The sequence below is a fragment of the Anolis carolinensis genome, chromosome 2 (genome assembly GCF_035594765.1).
Source record: "Anolis carolinensis isolate JA03-04 chromosome 2, rAnoCar3.1.pri, whole genome shotgun sequence".
NCBI lineage: Eukaryota > Metazoa > Chordata > Lepidosauria > Squamata > Dactyloidae > Anolis > Anolis carolinensis.
Window position 1 is genome coordinate 202,529,069 of NC_085842.1, and position 22,629 is coordinate 202,551,697.

At 38.8% G+C, this 22,629-nt stretch overlaps 1 long non-coding RNA gene across 1 annotated transcript; it reads right to left on the bottom strand.

The window, feature by feature from the left end:
* Positions 1–782: 782 nt before the first annotated feature.
* LOC134296483 (uncharacterized) lies at positions 783–12,937 on the bottom strand. Its single transcript, XR_010003262.1, has 2 exons — positions 11,366–12,937; positions 783–1,071 (listed from the first exon to the last, which is right to left on the bottom strand). It is a non-coding gene; the product is annotated as an uncharacterized LOC134296483 (long non-coding RNA).
* Between the last annotated feature and the right edge of the window lie 9,692 nt (positions 12,938–22,629).

Below are 22,629 nucleotides of genomic sequence, written 5' to 3' on the forward strand. Positions count from 1 at the left end.
GATGAATCTGCTCGGTGGTGTATCAGAGGTCCTTAAAGGCATGGAGAGAGAATTAACCAAAGGCCCACCACTGGGAACCAAATCGGTTCCACTGTCATTGAGGCAGCTAAGAAACATGAAGGGTCTTGCATATCAGGAGAGACCACAAGACACTGAAAAGCCACAAAAAGGGGTGGAAGCTCCATGAAGCAGGGCCTTCTGATACTCATAGGCTTTCTAGTGGGAGGGCCTATGGGAAGCGAAAAATACACTCCAGGAAGCACCATGTCTCAGATTCTTTGTCTTTTCTCAGGATGGAGAGGGGATCCATTCTGTGAAGGGAGAGCCTTTTATGGTTTCACCCATATGTTTACATCTGTCATGGAGCCAGAGACTTCTATCTCTCAAGGAATTTCTGATAAAGAGGGGAAAGAGTTAGCTGCACAGAAAGGGGATTTCTTGTCCTGAGCATGTATCTCATTTGATTCAAAATCCTTTCCTGTTCTTCATAAAGCAGGAAAGTCCCTGGAGTTGAATTCTAATAATCAGGTTTCTATTACAGAGGTTATAGATGAGAGTTGGGTTCATCATGGGGTGGCACATCCAGTTCATATTGTTGCAAAGCACCTATATTCATTACCTTGTGGCACTGTGGTATAACTAAAGCTGCTTCTTATTGATGGGTGGATTGGTGTTGGAATCGTTATTACCTAAACTTTAGAGATGGAGATGATACCCTTAAAATTCCCAAAGGTCTACTCTATGTTCTCAAGAACGTTAATCACAAAAAGGAGAGACTCAAATTTGATTTCTTGGTATTTATAAGGTGACTTATATCAACTCAGCCCTAAAAATGATTTTAGGTTTTCAATCATGCTTCCAAACAACAAATAAGAAAAGAGTTAAATTATTTTAATGTTTTTAGAAATGATGTGCTGATGCTTACTCGGTGTATAACACTTGGTAGCACACCTTTTTCTGAAGGCTCCTATCTGCCAGTTGATGTAAGAACACCACGTAGGAATTTCTTCTGTCTCTCCAGGGACTCCCTGGTGCTTATGCCCCAAGTCTTTCCAAATGAGAACTTGTGACCTGATTTTGAAGAAGCAGAAAAATTAATTGGCAGTTTTCTGGTACCTTTTGAACATGTTCATGGTAAATTGCTAGAAAATGTAACAAATCAGTAAGTTTACAAAAATATTTCCAGGCCCTGTAGGTTTCTTTTCGGCAGTCTACAATTAATATGCAGGCATGGAACAGAGCATGAGCTACTCACACTTATGTCTTTGTCCATTGACTAACTACATCTGCTTTTTTGTCAAAGTCATCATAATCATTGATAAGGTTGCCATGAAGATTATAGTAGACAACTCATCTCAAGCAGCAAATTGGAAACGTGGAAAATCATACATGCATCACCCAGTGATTCTTCCATCTCAGCATGGATTTTGTGCTCTCCCAGTGCTATCAGCTGCTGAGGCTCCAACACCAATAATAAATAATAAAATAATAAAACATTATTTATATACCGCCCTATCTCCTCAAGGGACTCAGAGCGGTTTCCAACATACTAAATCAAAATACAGCAATTAAAACATTAAACACCTATCCCGAGATCACCCCCGGTTAGCACTATCCCTTGCAATATTTCTCAGTCTAAGAAACAAAATTTAATAAGACATGCACATTTATGCAAGGATTGAAAAGACAGCAAGTTTGTGCAGTTGTTTTGGACAGCAGAACATGTCCTCCGCTCACTGCACTGAATGCACTGAATAGTCAGCTAAGTGCACTGAAGCCTTATTAACAGGTGGCTCCCATACACACACATTTACTGTGACAGCAATGAATTTGAAAAACTTTCTCCCCTCTTCCAAAAGAGCTTGTATTCACACTAGATTTGCTAGAAGTAGATTAGATGAGCTAAGGATTTTCGTCAGTTTTATTTAGTTCCAACCACATCTCTTTTGATCTGAAGACAGGTATTTCCCACTGACAGAATGTGTTCAGACTGCAAGTGCTACTGGGGAGAGATATGAAGGCTTTTGGGGTAATTTTCCTGTTGTGGCTGGATGTATTGACCTTCATGTGTTTCGCTGAAGATTTCTTTTTCCATGTCAGGAACGACTTGAGAAACTACAAGTCGCTTCTGGTGTGAGAGAATTGGCTGTCTGCAAGGATGTTGTCCAGGGTTTGCCTGGATGTTTTGATGTTTTATCATTCTTGTGGGAGGCTTCTTTCATGTCCCCACATGGGGAGCTGAAGCTGACAGAGGAAGCTCATCCGCGCTCTCCCCAGATTTTTACGGCACAAGGGTTTAACCCATTGCGCCATTGGAGGCTCCTTTACTCAAGATGAAGAATTTTTAGTTTTCAAGATATTTTGAGCATCAGCTCCCAGAAGCTGCTGGAACTTTATGAGTTGGGTTAGAGGTTGAACCAGAATGTAAATATTTGGGTTCCTTCTACATTTGTACCACTAAGATGCTACTTCGTACTGCCATGGCAACATCCTATGGAATCCTGGACTTTGTAATTTGGGGAGGCACTAGAGCTCTATGATGAAGAATACTGAATACTTTTTATAAATCCCAGGATTCTATAGATATATTCCATAGGATATAGCTATGGTTATTAAAGAAGGATCATAGCACTGCAAGTATATAGTGCAAAAAACCATGGGGATTCTGCTGTGTAAAGGAGACAAATCGGAATCTTGTGGCTTTTGTGTACAGCAGAGGTAGTTTATACTGGTTATAGTGGGAGGATCATCTGTCTCAACATAGCTGATGCTTGGTAACAAGGATGACATAGCTAGTGTATGAGAAAGGGGGCCGGGCTGTGGCGCAGGCTGTTGAGCAGCCTGCTGCAATAAATCACTCTGACCATGAGGTCATGAGTTCGAGGCCAGCCGTGGCAGGGTGAGCACCCGTCAATTAAAAATAAAAATAAAAAATAGCCCCTGCTCGTTGCTGACCTAGAAACCCGAAAGATAGTTGCATCTATCAAGTAGGAAATAAGGTACCACTTATAAAAGTGGGGAGGCAAGTTTAACTAATTTACGACTTGGAATGAGGAAGTGCCGTCAGAGTGGATGATGAAGCAGCTGCTCCCCCCTGTGGCCAGAATCGAACATCCCCTCAGGAGAAGGTTAAATTGCCTCTGCATCTCTCTGTCTCTGTCTCTGTTTGATGTGTTTATGGGCATTGAATGTTTGCCCTATGTGTGTATAATGTGATCCGCCCTGAGTCCCCTCGTGGTGAGAAGGGCGGAATATAAATACTGTAAATAAATAAATAAATAAATAAGGTGTCCAAAAAGATACGGGTTTATTTATTTATTTACCACATTTATATCCCACCCTTCTCACCTCGCAGGGGACTCTGAGCGGCCTTACAAAAAGGCACAATTTGATGCCACAAACATGCATACAATAAAATAAAAATATCCATTAGGTAAAGATTTTTCCCTGACATTAAATCTAGTCATGTCTGTGGGTTGGTGCTCATCTCCATTTCCAAGTCAAAGAGCCAGCGTTGTCCGTAGACACCTCCAAGGTCATGTGGCCGGCATGACTGCATGGAGCGCTGTTACCTTCCCATCGGAGAAGTACCTATTGATCTCCTCACATTTGCATGTTTTTTGAATTGCTAGGTTGGCAGAAGCTGGGGCTAACAGTGGGGACTTACCCTGCTCCCCGGATTCGAACTGCCAACCTTTCAGTTAGCAAGTTCAGCACCTCAAGTTTAACCTGCTGCGCCTTTGGGGGCTCCTTACAAATTCATTAAGACGACATTAAAACTAACAAGTTAAAAACATCTCAACATTAATGTCCCTTTCACCACCTGGACCAAGGAACTATTAGAGAACAAAAGTTTGCCTGCCTCCTAAACCCTGATGGCAAATGTGGCTGTTTTTGTACTTAGCGTAATGCCACTTTAGCTCTTGCCATGCAGCTGTTTGAAGCAAAGCCAATCCCCTGCCTCAGAACATCCTCTGTGGTTGAGACATGGGCCCCTTGTTTCCTTTTCCTCTGAAATGTCAGTCACTGAGTTGCCTTTGCAGTTCACGCACAGGTATGAGTTTTGAAAACTGGGCTAAATCTGTTTCCAAGATGCACAGCTTAATTTTTTTTTACATAGACGAGCGTACTACTAACAGCAAAGATTGCACCTGGCTTTGCCCACTTTGTTTTGCTCCACTCACTGTTAGATCACAGTCTCCAAGACCTTGTATTCTTTTCATAAATGGAAGAATTATAGCAAAACGTTCCTAACCTTTAGACAAGATGTAACAGACAGCAGCTGCCGTAAGAATCTCGAAAGGGAAAAGACATAACTATCATGTCAAATAGTCTTGTAGCTCAGCTGATTCCCTTAGAAATATTCCAGGTCCTTTTCCTGAGTTTTCTAGTTCTTGACATATGCAGTAAAAAAATTGCCAACTGTATTCTGCCAATTTACTGTTTAAGAAATATATTTGCTTCTGCAGTCTTTTGTTTTGGCCAGTCACTCTTAGGCCTGTGGCCCTTCAAATGAGGTTGGAAAGAAAATTCTAGCCAGCATGAAGGATGATGGGCGCCCCATAAGTTATCCACTCTTAGTATAAATATTGTGGGACAATGACGGAACACTAAATTGGAGTATATTTTAAAATTTATAACATTTGGGCCACATCTACACTGACCATTTAATGCAGTTTCAAACCAGTATTGAAGAATGTGGTCTCACTGTGCAGATGATTACACAGGCAATCCTGGAACTAGTTTGAGGCCCCAAGGGTGATTACACAAACCACAGAGCATTGATGCACATTAAGAGTTTTCTTTTGCACACTTTTGTGGGAGTTTGTTCTTTGGCCATTGCAGTTTGAAGCTACAGTAGCTTTGGACTGCATTAAATGGTCAGTGTAGACAGGACCATTGTCCTTTCTTTCAAAATCATTAATACAATTGTCGTTGCCATTACTATTTCATTCATTTATATCCCACCTTTCTCCCAATAATGGGACTCAAGGCAGCCACGACATATTAAAACAATGACAATAACAACAACAAGAATATATTGTATATACTCGAATGTAAGCCTAGTTTTTCAGCCCTTTTTTAAGACTGAAAAAGCTCCCCTCGGCTTATACTCAGGTGAGGGTCCTGGTTGGCTTATATTTAAGTCAGCTTATACTCAAGAATATATGGTACATTTATTATTTTTCTCTATTATTATTGGTATTATTACATTTATTATTTTTCTCTATTATTGTTGATACTGTTACATTTATTTTACTCTATTTTTATTATTATTAATACATTTATTATTTCACTATAATCTTATTATTCTTATTGCATTTATTATTTTACTCTATTTATTATTACAGTAGGGTCTCACTTATCCAATGTTCTGGATTATCCAACTCATTTTTGTAGTCGATGTTTTCAATACATCGTGATATTTTGGTGCTAAATTCATAAATACAGTAATTACTACATAGCATTACTGTGTATTGAACTACTTTTTCTTTAAAATTTGTTGTATAACATGATGTTTTGGTGCTTAATTTGTAAAATCATAACCTAATTTGATGTTTAATAGGCTATTTCTTAATCTCTCCTTATTATCCAACATATTCGCTTATCCAACGTTCTGCCGGCCAGTTTACATTGGATAAGCGAGACTCTACTGTACTTGTATTATTTTCCTGTATTTATTATTATTATTACATGTATTATTTTACTCTATTATTATTAAAAGGATACATAAGCACATTTACATTGAAGAAGACGAGAATGATTTGATCAGAGTTGGACAGTCTTATCTTAAATTTGAGCTTTATGTAAATATTCAAAAACATTTATCCTACCGATGCCTCAATTAATGTAATTTTATTGGTATCTATTTTTATTTCTGAAATTTACCACCCTCGGCTTATACTGGAGTCAATGTTTTCCCAGTTTTTTTGTGGTAAAATTAGGTGCCTCGGCTTATAGTCGGGTCGGCTTATACTCAAGTATATACGGTACAGTAGAGTCTCACTTATCCAACATACACGGGCCGGCAGAACGTTGGATAAGCAAATATGTTGGATAATAAGGAGGGATTAAGGAAAAGCCTATTAAACATCAAATTAAGTTATGATTTTACAAATTATGCACCAAAACATCATGTTATACAATAAATTTGACAGAAAAAGTAGTTCGATACATGGTAATGCTATGTAGTAATTACTGTATTTATAAATTTAATACCAAAATACCATGATGTATTGAAAACATTGTCTACAAAAATGCGTTGGATAACCCAGAATGTTGGATAAGCAAGTGTTGGATAAGTGAGACTCTACTGTATTTGTAAATTTCCTAAAATTGCCTTTTATTTCATAATCTTTAGTACAGTTAGTCTTTGCCGTATTTCTATGTTTTATTCTTCACAGACTTCACAAATTGTCCCTATGTAACCTTTTCCTCTTCCTCTTCTACACTTTTGGCAATAGGCCTGCAAATCACATAACTAATCCAGATGTGGATTAAAGGAAAAGATTAATTTCCCCCCATGACAAAAATGGCTAAAGATAATTTAAGAATCACCTCTTCTACTACCTAAACTTCTGATCTGTAGTAGATTTTGAGGACACGAAATGGCTGTGTAGGAAGAGGAACTCCCCAAGATGCTGTGTTTTGGTGTCACAAAGATGGGTAAATAATTAGTTACTAGTACCTGAACTAATAACTTGGTGTCCTACACTGCCTAATTTTCCTTATGGCACATGGGTGCCTTTGTCCAATGTGGAATACCGGTATTCTGTTCAAGGTTGTGGAACTGCAGTTAGGCATGTGGCACAGAAGACTGGGTGACTTGGAAGGTGCTGAACAGACTGTGCTCTGGCACCACGAGATTCAGAGTCAATCTTAAGAAATGGGGCTACAAAGTAGAGTCCACGACATGCGAGTATGGAGAAGAGCAAACCGCAGACCACTTACTACAATGTAGTCCGAACCCTGCTACATGCACAATGGAGGACCAGTGGCCAGTTTCTGGTGAAAAGAAATCTTCTCACAGCGACACCAGAAGGACTCCAAGTGGCCATCTTCTGCTCAAAGGAAATTTAGTATAATGCCAAAGTTTATTTTTAAACAAAAAAAACCAAAACTCTGTTTGTGGATTTTTAACTTTGTGGGTTTTTAACATTGTTTATGTTTTTTTATACTTTATAACTGTATCCTCAATTCACTTCTGACACAATAAATAAATAAATGTGGCACCATTCGAAGTATGGATGCACTTTAGACAAGGTTACATGTGCACAGTGGGCTCCATATCCAGCGGCTCATGTCATATTTTGGTTCAGTTGTGCAGTGCTCTCATTCAACACAATGGTCACATAGCACACTTAATGTACAACTCCACCAGTGGACCACCCAACCCTAAAGTAAGTTCTCAGCTTATTTGCTGTCCATTATGGTTTTATGTTGTCAAAGGCTTTCATGGTCAGAATTAGTGGGTTGCTGTGGGTTTTCCGGGTTGTATGGCCATATTCCAGAAGCATTCTCTCCTGACGTTTCACCCACATTAGTGGCAGGCATCCTCAGAGGTTGTGAGGTATATTGGATACTGATATACCTCACAACCTCCAATATACCTCACAACCTCTGAGGATGCCTGCCATAGATTTGGACGAAACGTCAGGAGGGAATGCATCTGAAACATGGCCATACAGCCCAGAAAACCCACAGCGACCCATTGTGGTTTTATTTTCACTGCTATGGCTGGGGAGAGCTCCTTCCATTAGGGATGATGAGGCTGCTTTTTCAAACAGAAGATTATGGGAAGCAGTAGCAGCAAGTTATTCATCAAGCAGTCTATCCCATGCTCTCTAACATTATTTGCAGCCCTGGTCAATACTGAAGACAGGTTCATCTGCCATGTCAATCAACTTTTACACATAGAGTGGAAGAAGGTGCCATCTTGTCCTTTCCCTCATGCAACAAAATCTCTTACAAAGGCCCCTGTGCTAAGTGACACTAGTTGCTAACAGTTAAAATCTATTTTAATTTGCGAGCCTGATTCCTGATATTTACCTATTGGTTTGAAAAATATTTCCTTGTCCATATATTTCAGCTCTTGTAACTTTCAATATATTTTGTGGCACTTATACAATTTTTTGTATGTTGTTAAATTTTTTGTATGTTTTGTATGTTGTTTTGTACGTTGTTGTGAGCTCCCAGTGGCGCAGTGGGATAAACCTCTGAGCTGCTGAAATTGTTGACCAAAAGGTCAGCTGTTCAAATCCAGGGAACAGGGTGAGCTCCTGCTGTTAGCCCCAGCTTTTGCCAATCTAGCAATTCAAAAACATGAATTGCAGGAAGGTAATGGCACTCCATGCAGTCATGTCAGCCACATGGCCTTGGAGGTGTCTATGGACAACGCCAGCTCTTTGGTTTAGAAATGGAGATGAGCACCAACCCCCAGAGTCAGACACGAGTGGACTCAATGTCAGGGGGAAACCTTTATCTTTACTTTAACTGTGAAATTACATCTTGAGCAGTTTGTGTCAGGAGACTTTCGATAAAGCACACTCTGAGAAATATTGCAATTGCTTATCCAAGAAAAGGCCGATTCCAATTTTTAATAAAATCAAAGCCAATCATGGTTAGAATTAAATGGTTTGGGCTGAAGTTATTCTGTTCACTTTAAGCCAAGGGTTTCAAACTCATTTTCATTAAAGGCTATATCAACCGTATGGTTGCCTTTTAATAAGAATACATTTATTTTTATATCCCGCCCCATCTCCCCGAAGGGACTCGGCGCGGCTCACATGGGGCCAAGACCAACAATGTACAATAAAATACAACATTATAAAAGGACCATTAAATTTATGGATGGAGAATATATGGCTACAGAGGGCCACTTATAATTTTTTACATAGGGGTCTGTGCCCTTTAGTTTTTACCCAGTTTGGGTCTCTATATGTTATTGAATCAGTCTTGCTTAGCAGCTATTTGAAATGGGGGTAATGGGAATTGTAGCCCAACAGCACTGGTGGCTCTGAGATAAATGACATTTTAAAGTTAGCCATCATTTCCAGATGCATTGTATCTAAATCCAAACCCATCTCTTCTGGCTAAACAGAACAAATCGTAGCCTTCCAGATGTTACTGTATCACAACTCCCATCAGCTGTAGTCATTGTGACCAATGATGACGAATACAGGACTTGCAGACAATCATCTGGAGGGCCACATACAATGTATTGGCAAGTTTAAGTTTGACACATGTACTTTAAGCAAATCTACAGGGATGTTGGAAGAAAAGAGTTTGTATGTTTGTTAGACAGAAAAGAATTGTGTTTTCTTCGCACACCAGCAGGGCTAGCCCAAAACTATATGCAAATGTTTTAAATGGAGTCATGAGCAGAGTATCTGGGCTGCAGAACTATAAATAATTCCCTCTATTTCTAATTTTCAGGCAGTGATTGCTGCTATCTATGTAACCAAAAACATCACTACCTATTTTTGGTGCTTCTCCAAACCTGTTCTTAGGTAAAGGTAATGGTTTTCCCCTGACATTAAGTCTAGTCATGTCCAACTCTGGGGGTTGATGCTCATCTCAATTTCTAAGCTGAAGAGTCACATTGTCCGTAGACACCTCCAAGGTCATGTGGCCGGTATGGCTGCATGGAATGCCGTTACCTTCCTGCTGAAGCGGTACCTATTGATCTACTCACATTTGCATGTTTTCAAACTAGGTTGGCAGGAGCTGGGGCTAACAGTGGGAGCTCGCTCTGCTTCCCAGATTCGAACCACCGACCTTGCAGTCAGCTAGTTCAGTAGCTCAGTGATTTAATCCGCTGCACCACTGCAGGCTCCTGTTCATATCTCCCTCATATGAATACATGTTGAAAAAGTTGTGAACAAGTGGAAAGAAATATACCGTATATACTCGAGTATAAGCTGACCCGAATATAAGCCAAGGCACCTAATTTTACCACAAAAACCTGGGAAAACATTGACTCCAGTATAAGCCGAGATACCAATAAAATTACATTAATTGAGGCATCAGTAGTTTAAATGTTTTTGAATCTTTACATCAAACTGTAATTTAAGATATGACGGTTCAACTCTGATTAAATCATTATTTTCATCTTCTTCAATGTAAATGTGCTCATGTATGCTTTTAATAAGAGTAAAACAATAAATGTAATAATAAATGAAGTAAAATAATAAATGTATTAATAATAATAAAAATAGAGTAAAATCAATGTAAAAGTAACAACAACAATAGAGTAAAATAATAAATGTACAGTAGAGTCTCACTTATCCAACATTTGCTTATCCAACGTTCTGGATTATCCAACGAATTTTTGTAGTCAATGTTTTCAATACATCGTAATATTTTGGTGCTAAATTCGTAAATACAGTAATTGCTACGTAGCATTACTGCCTATTGAACTACTTTTTCTATCAAATTTGTTATATAACATGTTGTTTTGGTACTTAATTTGTAAAATCATAACCTAATTTGATGTTTAATAGGCTTCTCCTTAATCTCTCCTCATTATCCAACATATTCGCTTATCCAACGTTCTGCCAGCCCGTTTATGTTGGATAAGTGAGACTCTACTGTAATAATAATAATTAAGAGAATAAAATAATAAATTTAACAATACCAATAATAATAGAGAGAAAAAATAAATATACCATATATACTTGAGTATAAGCCGACCTGAATACAAACCCACCAGGACCCTCACCTGAGTATAAGCCAAGGAGGTTTTTTTTCAGTCTGAAAAAAAGGGCTGAAAAACTAGGCTTATACTTGAGTATATACAGTATATAGAAAAAAATAGCCTCCGAGACCCTTCAAAACAGCCCAAAATATTAATGGAATGCTGACTATAGGGGCAAGAACAGATCTGGAAATCCTAAACAAAGATCCGTCTGCAATGCAATGTTTTGTTGCACGTCCCATTTGTCCTCTAACTTGTAAACAGCATTATGAAGAGACTATTCTACATCAGTTCCCTTTGGGATCTTGTCTGATGCTCAGATGTCCTTTGCATTTGCGTGTCACCCAGCAGATGGAGCAGATAAAGGAAGGCTTTTTGCCAGACTGAGCATCTCACTTTCCATTTATGAGATTGCACTTTATCCCTTTTGCAAAACACAACTTATGAAAGGATTGCATATTACTCATATGCGCTACCTACAGTGGTGCACCTTACATCATAGTTTATAATTGGAATATTAAAAGGACAAGCGAATTGACCTGAACTAAAAATAGAAGTTATTTCCTGTTTGCATTTAATCTTCTCTAGTGAAATAGATTAAGGTTTTCAATGTGGAGGGTTTAAAAAGAACAGAACTAGACATTTGGACAAAAGGGGGAAAGAACATACCTGGGATGTAACCGGTGTAATTTGGAACAGGAGCCCAGTCAGTTCTGTACGTCAGCCGGCTTTGTTTTTTTTGAAGGGCATCTCTCTTCTTACAAAACAATGCCTTTTTTCCATCTGGTCTTTGTGCTTGTTCTGACTCTGGAGTGGTGCTACTTGAAATCTTCTTAAATATATTTTGATCAGGCAGATTCAGTGATGAAATCTAGCATGACAAATCATAGAGAGTTAAGCGATAATATTGTGATGTGCTCTCCACCAATTGTTCTGAGTTTGAGAGTGAAAATGCCATTTTATGCACTGCCATAAAGGGGGGGAATCATCAGCCAAAAGGGATAAAGTAGAATACAATTTGCATCATATTTGCATATTTTAATCTATAATTGAGATAAAACTATTATAGTTTAATCTGTAATCGAGGAAGAATTATTACATTTGTTGTACCAGTGTGGACTGAGGAAGATTGGGACCTAAGAGACATCCGTATGAACTCAGATAATTATCGAAGGGCTCAGTGTCTCCTGGTGGGCAACTTCAAAGTCTCTGCTCTTGTTATGAGTCAGACGCCAGCCAATATAAACAAATCAGTTTATTGCAAAAACAACACAAAGGAGCCTAAGAAACAACCAAAAGAGGCTCAAAAACACTTTATCTTCAGTGTGAGATGATAATGTCCAAAAAGAACTCGAAAAATCCAAACTCAGGATATAATCTGGATTATCCGGGAAATAATCCAGATTAAAACAAACTTAGTTGAAAAAGCTGGAAACTCGCTCCACCTGCTGGTTGGAGCTAAACAAACACACGAAAGCTACCAGTAGTTACCCACAGTGACCAACGGCCACACAATGCCCCAAAACGTAGTTAAAGCTAAACCACGTAATAAAGGAGAAGTCACAGCCGCCACATCCTGTCCGCATCGTTAGGAGAGTCACAGGCTTCGAGTTCCAGTCCAAGTCGTCAGGGAGCAGTCAGAGTCACCGAATTCCAGTCCAAATCATCAGGGGGAAGTCAGCATCACCGAATTCCAGTCCAAGGTAAACACAAAGCAACGGAGGCAAGCCAGCAGCTAATGCATAATACAGGACAATCCAGCACAAACCCACACAATGCCAGCCCCCGTTGCCACCGGGTTAACACGTCCCAAAGCAGTCTTCCAAACACATCTTCTGAAACAGAGATCCTGAAAAGCTCCCAACAAAACACCTTGCCGATTGCAAAGTTACATTAGCAACAAAATTACTTTTATCTACAAGTCCTCCTCCGAACTTGAGCCAGCCAACGCCCCACCTCCAACTGCTGCCCTTCTGCAATCTCTCCAGCCAGACCACCTTCCATCCAAACTCATAACTCCCCAGGACCCATCTGTATCTTCTCTGTGCCATCCCCCAAACGTACCACTGCTTGTGGGTTCCTCAAGAATCTCCTGGATCTCCTGAACCCTAGTCCAATCCATCTCCTCCCTCCCAGAGTCTGAAATCCCATCCTCCTGACTCCCAGCCCCACAATCCCCTTCAAAACCCTCAAAGATATCCTCATCAGTGGGTTCCATAAGTATTTCCCGGATTCTCTTCCTTTGTTGTTCCTCATCAGAGTCTTGCTCACGAGTCGTCTTCCTGCCTCTTCTAATATAACTAGTAGTATCTCTACTTGAAGACTCCATCACAACAGCTCTCCTTCCTTTCTTATGATTTTGCTTTCTTATGACTTCGAATCTTTAGATGGGTGCCTTTCAAACTGGAGGATATGCAGGATCAAACAGAGAACTGAACCTTGTAAAGTTTTTTATTCACACATATCCTAGCACCACAGATAGCACGGAGGGCCACGGCTAGCACACCAGGTTAAACCGCCATCTATAGAAGATCTTGCTGATCGAAAAGGTTGACACTTCAAGGCGTGGGTGGGGTGATCTCCCGCCGTCAGCCTAGTTTCTGTCTATCTAGCAGCTCCAAAACAGCAACATGAGTAGATAAATAGCTACCGCTTTAGCAAGGAGGTAAAAAGCGCCCCTGAAAAACATGCCGACAGTGCAATCGACAGGCTCCTTGGTGTAGAAGAATGGAACAACGGCACCTCTTTATGGCCAAGTCGAGCACAGCCTCCAGATGCCGGAAATGAAAGAGGGAAGCCTGCCTCTGTTTATGTATTGTCTGTCTGTCAATTGTATAATGGCATTGAATGTTTGAATGTACCTGTAATCTGCTCTGAGTCCCCTCGGGGAGATAGAGCAAAATATAAAAAAAGTATATTATTATGCTGTTCAAGGTGAGTTGCAGGTGAAGAGGGTTTTGACTGATCCGATAATGCTTTCTTTTTACTGATTTTTAAAACTATTTGCTAACTTTTATGTTTTAATTGTATCTAATTTTATTACATTTGATTTTAACAGTGTGGAGTGTCATTTGTTCCACCCCCAGGAAATTTTAATTAACATCTGTTTTTCTGTCTCCTCTTGTACACTGTATCTGATAAATAACCTATGTAATGTCAAATCATAGTTTGTTGCTACGTCTGAACAACAAACTATGGTTTATCCTGGCTCTGTAAATTAAGAAATGATTAAGATTAAACCCTATACTGGAATTCTATTGGTGCCTTATATTTTTGTAAATACGCTTATGCCTGTGAGCATTAGAATTGTGCAGATGCGTACTATCCATATTTAGTAAAGGCCTGCTTTGTGTTACTATGTGACAGAGCAGTCAAAGTGGCTGATGCACATAAGTTTGCAAAGCAAATCAGTCCATGATGCAAATGGGCATTTATGTGCATTGATCCCAATGTGTATTGGGCTGTCTTGCTAGTGTTCTGTTATCTTTGCCATTCAGTAAAGAGGGCCTTAGTGCTTCTGCTCCTTATCTAAGTGTTTGTATAGTTATGTAATATAATTGATTGTACAGAATTCCAGCGAATGTTACAAAACCTTCTCTGCAGGGCTCATACAAAAGCTTTGACCCCATCTGCACTGTCATATAACCCAGTTTCTGAATCCAGATTATCTGCTTTGAACTGGATTGTTTGGCTGTATAGACTCATATAATTCAGCTCAAATCAGATAATCTAGATTCAGAAACTGGATTATATGGCAATGTTATTCCAGCCTTAATTTGCAACTTCAAATGTAACATCCAACTATGGCCAAATAGGTACATAGCAAGTGTTTGAAAGAGCGAACCCCATCTTGTAATGCTCAAGCATATCTTTACATAACAATTAAATCAATCGAGTTATATAGGTCAGAAGTCTTTATCCATCGTCAAGGTCATGAGTGTTAGAATTAATCAATAAATCAGAATAAATCGTGTTTTAAAATATAAGAAAGCCATAATAGTACTGGTAGTCATAGTAATGATGATGTAATAGTAATAATAACCCATATACCACCACTGTCTCCTCTTTTGGCTGGGCTGGAATTTGCTGTCTAGTCTCACTCGATTTTAACTCTTGCTTAGCCTTTTCTATTGCATGAATAGCAGAAGTGGATGAAGGATCACCGTCATAGATGAGTCTTCGATGGGTTTTTGTGGGTAGGCATTCTGAAAATAGACAGGAAGACTGTTTGCTACAGTTCACAGAGATTAAAAACCAAATATGCATTTGAAATCAAGAAGGCATTGCTTTAATCCAAGATAATAAAGCTTAATGTTTGAATTTCATGCTTTGTTATAATCTTGAAAAGGCAGACAATTCAAAGTATTGGTGTTTTTTTCTTTCCTATTTCACTTGCTCATTAAGATTGTAATTTCATCTTTGCTTTCTTATTAATATCAAGCGGCTTTTGCAGTGACACTGGAAATTTATTTTGCATTTGCCCAGTATTGGGAATATGATAAGGTGGATGTTTTCATGCTCTTTTTTTTGTTCAAAAGGAAAATGGAATTGAGTTAGTGTAGAATTCTTTTTAGGAGGAATTAGAAAGATTTATTTGAACTGATCTAAAGTAGATTTCCTTAGGGTAGGTGGCAGAGCTACCCATAAATATGCAGCTATTGAATTCAGAGTGGAGAGAAGCCCTTTCCTTCCTCCTGATTCAGAGTAACAAAGCCACAGCTGGGTTGCTGTGACTTTTCCGGGCTGTATGGCCATGTTCCAGAAGCATTCTCTCCTGACATTTCGCCCACATCTATGTCAGGCATCCTCCGAGGCTGTGAGATCTGTTGGAAACTAGGCAAGTGGGATTTATATATCTGTGGAATGTCCAGGATGGGAGAAAGAACCCTTGTCTGTCCGAGGCAAACGCGAATATTGCAATTGGCCAGCTTGACTAGCATTGAATAGCCTTGTAACATTCGCACTTGCCTAGGACAGACAAGAGTTCTTTCTCCCACCCTGGATATTCCACAGATATATAAACCCCACTTGCCTAGTTTTCAACAGACCTCTCAACCTCTGAGGATGCCTGCCATAGATGTGGGTGAAATGTCAGGAGAGAATGCTTCTGGAACATGGTCGGAAAACGCACAGCAACCCAGTGATTCTGGCTATGAAAGCCTTCAACAATATATTTAATGTTTTTTTTTATTTCAGCAGCACTTTACCGGTAGCACAACCTGGGAAGACAGCCAACTGACTGCCATAACAGAAAGTATGTATGGATACTGAAGATGACAGAAAAGAGGAATGAAAAATGGGAGGGAGTTGACTAGAAGAGAATCAAAGAATGATTTAAATATTTGATAATTTAATGACTGATAGACAATGTGAGACAGCCAGCATGGTAAAGTGATTTGAATTTTGGTCAAGGCCTCTGGTAGACCAAGGTTCAAATCTCCTTTGCCCTGCCATGCAAACACACTGGGTAACCTTGGGCAAGTTGCACTCTCTCCACTTCAGAGAAGGGCAATGGCAAAACTCTGAAATGTATCTTGATAGAATAACCCTGTGAGAAGGTTGCCATTTTTCAGAAATGACAGAACAATAACAAGGGAATGTATGCTCACATTTTCCCCTAGGGGAAAGAGGGTGGTCTATAAAGGTCTGTTGTTGTTGTTGTTGTTGTTGTTATTATTATTATTATTATTATTATTATTATTATTATTATTATTATTATTATTATTATTTCCAGAGTTCAGTTATCGTTTATTACATTTCCGGCACGACATTTTAAAATGTAGTAGTACAGTATGTCACATTTGTTCAAGGACATCAAATGTTATTTCAGTTGACATGGGAATTCATTAAAATATGCCCACCGCTCCGCGATAAAAAAATCCAGATTATCTGATTTGAACTGGATTATATGGCATTGCAGACTCATATAAACCAGTTCAAAGCAGACAAACTAGATTATCTGCTTTGACAATCTGGATTATATGGCAGTATAGATCCAGCCTAAGATACTACTATGTTGATACAAAAGCCCTAAATTTTTAAAATCTTTAAAATGTATTGTGCGCAATGGATGACTCGTATTGGACCTCTGGAAATGGACCCGACTAAAGCCTAAATGAATTGATATCAGATGGGGTTTTTAATTTATTGTTGCTTAATTATGTTGTGCTAGTTGCTAATTACATCATGTTAGGTTTTTATAATTGTTTATTAGACATGTTTCTTTATGATGGTGTTGTTCATTTTATTATATGTCATGCCTTTTTGCTTTCATATGATGTTCGCTGCTTTGAGTCCTGACTTGGGAGAAAGGTGGGATAGAAATAAATAAACAATGTAAAGTTTTATTCTAAACTATTTTGAAGTGTTTGCTAAATATCAGTATTAATTTCCATTGGCTTAGGAATTTTCTAGTCTTGAACCAAAATAACAAGCTATGTTAAAATTGGCATTAGCTTTGGAAATTAGGAGCCACTTTAAATTCCCCTTCTTTCTTTCATAAAGTGTAGACTCAGGTACTCTACTCTGACATTTTCATGTTTTGCATTTCACTGGCCTCAATAGGGATAGCCAATTACTGTATATGGAATAGGTCTAAAGAAATTCATCATTTGATGCTGCATAAATGCAATGGAGGATAATAAAGAAATGCAATTAAACAACCTTCAATGGTCACATATTTCCCAGATGTGCCAGTTTAAATAGTTTTATACCAGACTTTATACCAGATGTGTTTGACTGCAACTCATCCATAGCCAACATGGGTGATAATGACTGTGGAGGATAAGTTGTTGTCGTCTATACTTTTACATTTTTTCTGATTTATGGCAACCCAATCACAACGTTTTTTGGGACTGAAAGTGTGTGACTCGTCCAAGGTCACCCAGGCCCTTTCTGCACTGCCATATAATCCAGATTATCAAAGCAGAAAATCCACATTATCTGCTTTGAATTAGATTATATGAGTCTACACTGCCATATAATTCAATTCAAAGCAGATAATCTGGATTTTATATGGCAGTGTAGAAGGGGCCCAGGTGGATTTCAGTAGCAAAGGGAGAAATCAGACCTGAGTCTATAGAATCATAAGTCTTCAGACCACTACACCACACTGACTACATCTGAAATCCAAACCATTTGGTGGCATCACTGTGTTCACTTGATATCAGTCCTTAAAAGGCATCATTTCTTTTTTGGCAAGGAAAAGGAATTCTTCCATTCGTGTTTTCCATTCTGAACTGTATTCAATAACTTTAGAATGAGAGTCATTACCATAGCTCCTCTTTCTGTCTTCTGCCAGCCTTGTTATGTGTTGCTCATATGGCTGTCTGCCTGTTCTGTTGAGATGATACTTGTGCCCAAGGATGCCAACTTCACTCTGTCTTAACTGTTGCAACTTTGCCTGATGGGCAAGTATTCGTGTAGCATTGCCATAGGTCTCTCCAACTACATTTTCAAGTTTTGGAATAAAACCTGTGTACCTGAGAAATGGTGTGGGGAGATAGCAACCAAAACATATTGCATGCATCCTTACATTTAAAATGAGGTTTTCAGTAAAACAGACAACGCATATCGAAGAATCTGACTATAATTTTCAGCAAAAGGATAAGGGTTTTTCAGGATCAGAACCATTATCTCAATTAGGCAGAGTCTAATTAGGAGAGACAACTATGAAACAAGGAGGACACCCAGCTTTTAGGCTGCTTCAAAAGCAGCACTTTCCTTAGGAAATTATCAATGATTGTAAAATGTGAAAAATAAAAGCAGACTCTGATCATATACCACAATGTTTCCCAATACTGATGTGCTAGTATATGTTGACAGTGTAACGGCAGTTCCCAAGTTACAAACATCTGACTTACATATGATTCAGAGTTAAGAATGGGGATGAGACAACAGGAAGTGTGAGAAATCTACCCATCAGAAGGGAAATTCACTCTTGGAAGAGTTATTATCATGGGGAAAAGGTATCTCAACTGAAGATTTATCATCAATCCTTGCTTTCACAATAAGCCACATTTTTCAAAGTATAATTATCACAGGGGCAGAAAGTGAGGTGGCAGACAGAAAAAAATGTGATTATGAAATGCTTTAATTCTTAACTCATGTCTTTCTATGAAGGTCTCACTGGCCAACACACAATTGGGTGCCTCAAATGTTAGCCCTGTTTCTGAGTACATTTGATTACAATAATGGCATCGGTTCCCCCTATCAGCTCTAGATTTTAAGTTACAGAACATATGCCATATACCAGTCTTTATCTGCTCACTCATAGAAAATCATAACCATATCTAAGAAACTATCCGATGTAATTTTCTGAATCAGCAGCCCATATCACCCCAAGACAAGAAATCTTTGTTGTTGTTGTTTAGTTGTGATCTGAAGGCTCTGTGCTCCTTAGCTAATAATAATAATAATAATAATAATAATAATAATAATAATAATAATAATAATAATACCACCTTGCTAAGCACTTGCTACTTCTCTAGTTATTAAGGCATGATGTTTAGTACTGGGTTGTTCCATAGCCCATAGCCATTTCTATTTTTAAATGAATTTTAAATCAGTTTTGCAAGCGAGTCAAGAAAAAAAAATATCATATCAACTTGCCTGGTCCTTGAGACCAACAAAATGTGTTGTTGCTATGGTGTCCTTCCAAGCCATTTCCAACTTGTGAAAACCCGGTCACAGAGTTTCTTGGAAGATTTTGCCATTGCCTTATTCTGAGGCTGAGAAATCATGGTATGGCCAAAACCCAGTGGGTTTCCATGGCCCAATGTATATTGGGCCATATTGGGTCCCCAGAGCTGTTGTCCAACATGCAAACCACTACACCATGCTAGCTCCCATGACTAACAAAATATTTGATTTTTTGCCTTGTTTCATGACCAGTTTTTACTGCAACCTTCCCCCACAAATATAGTTATTTTTATTAGAAACCAGCATTTCTAGTACCTGACATCAGGACTGTAGCCAGAAAAAATTTTCGGTTTTTTTTTTTGAAATTTTGGGGGAGGGGTTTAACCCCTAACCCCCCCCCCCTCCGGCTACAGACCTGTCAATATCTCCTTGAGATAGTGCCTGGAGGGACTCTTAATTTTTTGCATCTCATAAACTTAGCATGGGGATTTGGCTAACTAGTTAAAATTCATGAGTAAACCAGGGGATTTTTTTACCTGAAAAATTTCGGGTGGGGGGGTTGAACCCCTCCCCCCCTCCCCCGGCTACAGGCCTGCCTGACATAGATTATATATACTTTAAATTGACATTGACACATTGCTAATTATGGACATATTTTCTGTAAAATAGCTGTTGTCGCAAAGTTCCATTTTATGTCCTTACCCTGGTATGTAGACAGAAACATAAGAAAGCATTATCTTGACTGATTCACTAAATGTTTCAGGTATTTTAGGTCACAGACTTGACAAGCAGAATTGTTCCTTCAGATTTCAAGCTCTGCACAGAAATAAGGAATGTCAAGTGTGCCTTAGGCGGACTCTGCTTGTATAATAACAACGCCTGGTCACTTAATTTTCGTCACCATAGCTACTCAAGTCAGGTGGGGAATAGAATAAATAAAATATGACAAAGGTAACATGCCAACCCACACCACAAATTGTCAACACTACAACTTGATTTACAAAAACAAAGGAGAAAATTCTGATCTGCACTGTAATGTTTGCATTCAGACCATGTTTACTTTGAGAATACAAATGTATTCATTACTAACAGTGTGTGATTTATATGACTTATAAAACCTGGGAAATATAATTTGGACAGCTGAGTGCAAGTTATGTGAATACTCCCATGGTTACTGCGGAAGAAAAGAACAGACTCCAGAAAAGAAACCATTCAAATAGTAACCATCCTAGTTTGGTAAAGTGACGAACTTAAACAACTCCTCATTGAAATACTATCTCATGTGTTTGGAAAAGGACGGTCAGTTAGAAATGAATTGAGATTAAGGCTTTAAGATCACTTCTATTGTCTATCAGCAGTAACTTTGTAATATAACAGGTTATGTGGGAGGGAAAAATGAATGCTTATTTCCCCCTCATTTAAAATGCCCACAAACAAAATCTGTTACCTCTTTATGGCATGAAATAGGATCAGTACAGATTAGGGGCAAGGAAGACACAAGACATTTTGCAGCCTTAAGCAGAGTATCAAATGGGAAGTCTCAGCTATCCACAACACCCTCCCCGCAAATGCATAAATCCAAGTTCATAGTGCTTAAATCCAGCCAAGTTGTTTTGGCACAAGTCAGGGAAGCAAGCAAGCATCTCTTCCCATGCCTGGCAATAAAAAGTTAACAATAACCATCTGATGAAGTGGGTTCAATTCATGAAAATTTATGCCTATGACATTTATTAGTCTTGAAAGTGCCAGAGGACTTTTTGCTGTTTTCAATGATAACGAAAGGAAATAATTAACACATTGTATCCAGAATCTGTTGCCTGAGGCAGCTGCCTCACTCCTGTAAATAGTAAGCTCAGACCTGTCGAGAGACAATTTTTAACCAAGGATGTTCAGCACTTGCTGTGCATGTTAATATGAACTATAGGTTCCCTACATGAATTGAGATGTATGCCTTCAAAAAGTTTCTTTTGAAATGGGGTGCCTGACAGAGTTAAATGGGAATATGACAAATACAAATTGAGACCATGCAGAATGAAGTTTGTTTAAAATATTTCTGTATTGCTGTGCCACTCATAAGGGTTCCCATGGGGATGGAGAAATAAAAACCAATTATAGTAGTACAAAGGTAAAAGATTTCTTAGTGGTTCTGTATAGTTTGTAGGTTGTGTTTCTTCATCAGCTTCCCTATGTGGTCAGTAGTTCCCTGGGCGGAACTTTGTCTTTACTCTCATGACTTGTTCTTGATCTTGTAGCTCTTCTGATGTCTGTGGTGGAATCTCCATTGGCCTGTAGAGCCCAGTTTAGGTAGTTTACCTTGGAGGAGATGGGGTTTGGAGATTCTTTTTGCACGGTCTGCCAGGGCTTTGATTGTGCTTATTTTTTTGACTTGGGTGATGGTTGGCGTTTTTATGTAGGTATCTATGTTCGGGTGGATGTTCTTGAGGTAGTCCAGGAACTTGTTTAGTTTTAATTCTCCTATAAACTATCTATAGATCCACTAAGAAAATCCAAGTAATGCTACATTCAGCGAAGGACAAGAAGAATCCTCTCACCTCTGTAGGAGTCTACTGTATAGTATGCAGCTGTGGAAAAGTCTACATAGGGACCACCAAACGCAGTATTGTCTTTAAACATGAATAAAGGAACATGAAAAGCAGTGCTAGACCACTCAAACAACTACCGTGTCAGACTACACAGAGAAATTATCGAAATCCACAAGCTTGTGGACAATTTTAACAGAAAAGGAGGAAACAATGAAAATGAAAAGATCTGGCTACCAGTATTATTATTATTATTATTATTTATTTATTTATTTATTTATTTTTAAAAAAAACATTAGAAAACAGGGGAATCCCATATAAGAAACAATCAGGGCCGGTTAACACCTCCCAACAAAAGATTTTCTCAGGCAAGAAGCAGCCAGGCTTTGAATCTACAAGGCCATTAAATGTTAATCAAGCTAGTCAATTGCAACATTCACACTTGCCTCAAACAGACAAGAGTTCTTTCTCCTAATCTTGGACTTTCCACAGATATATAAACCCCACTTGCCTAATTTCGAACAGACCTCACAACTTCTAAGGATGCCTGCTATGAATGTGGATGAAACGTCAGGAGAGAACCCTTCTGGAACATGGCCATTCAGCCCAGACGACTCACAGCAACTGGCCATGAAAGCCTTCGACGACACATAAAACTGAGATAGATTTGTCATAAGTCAAACATGTTTTGAAATCACACAGTGGAACTGGTAGAGCCTATATATCCTGTGATGTCACCACAAATATCACTCT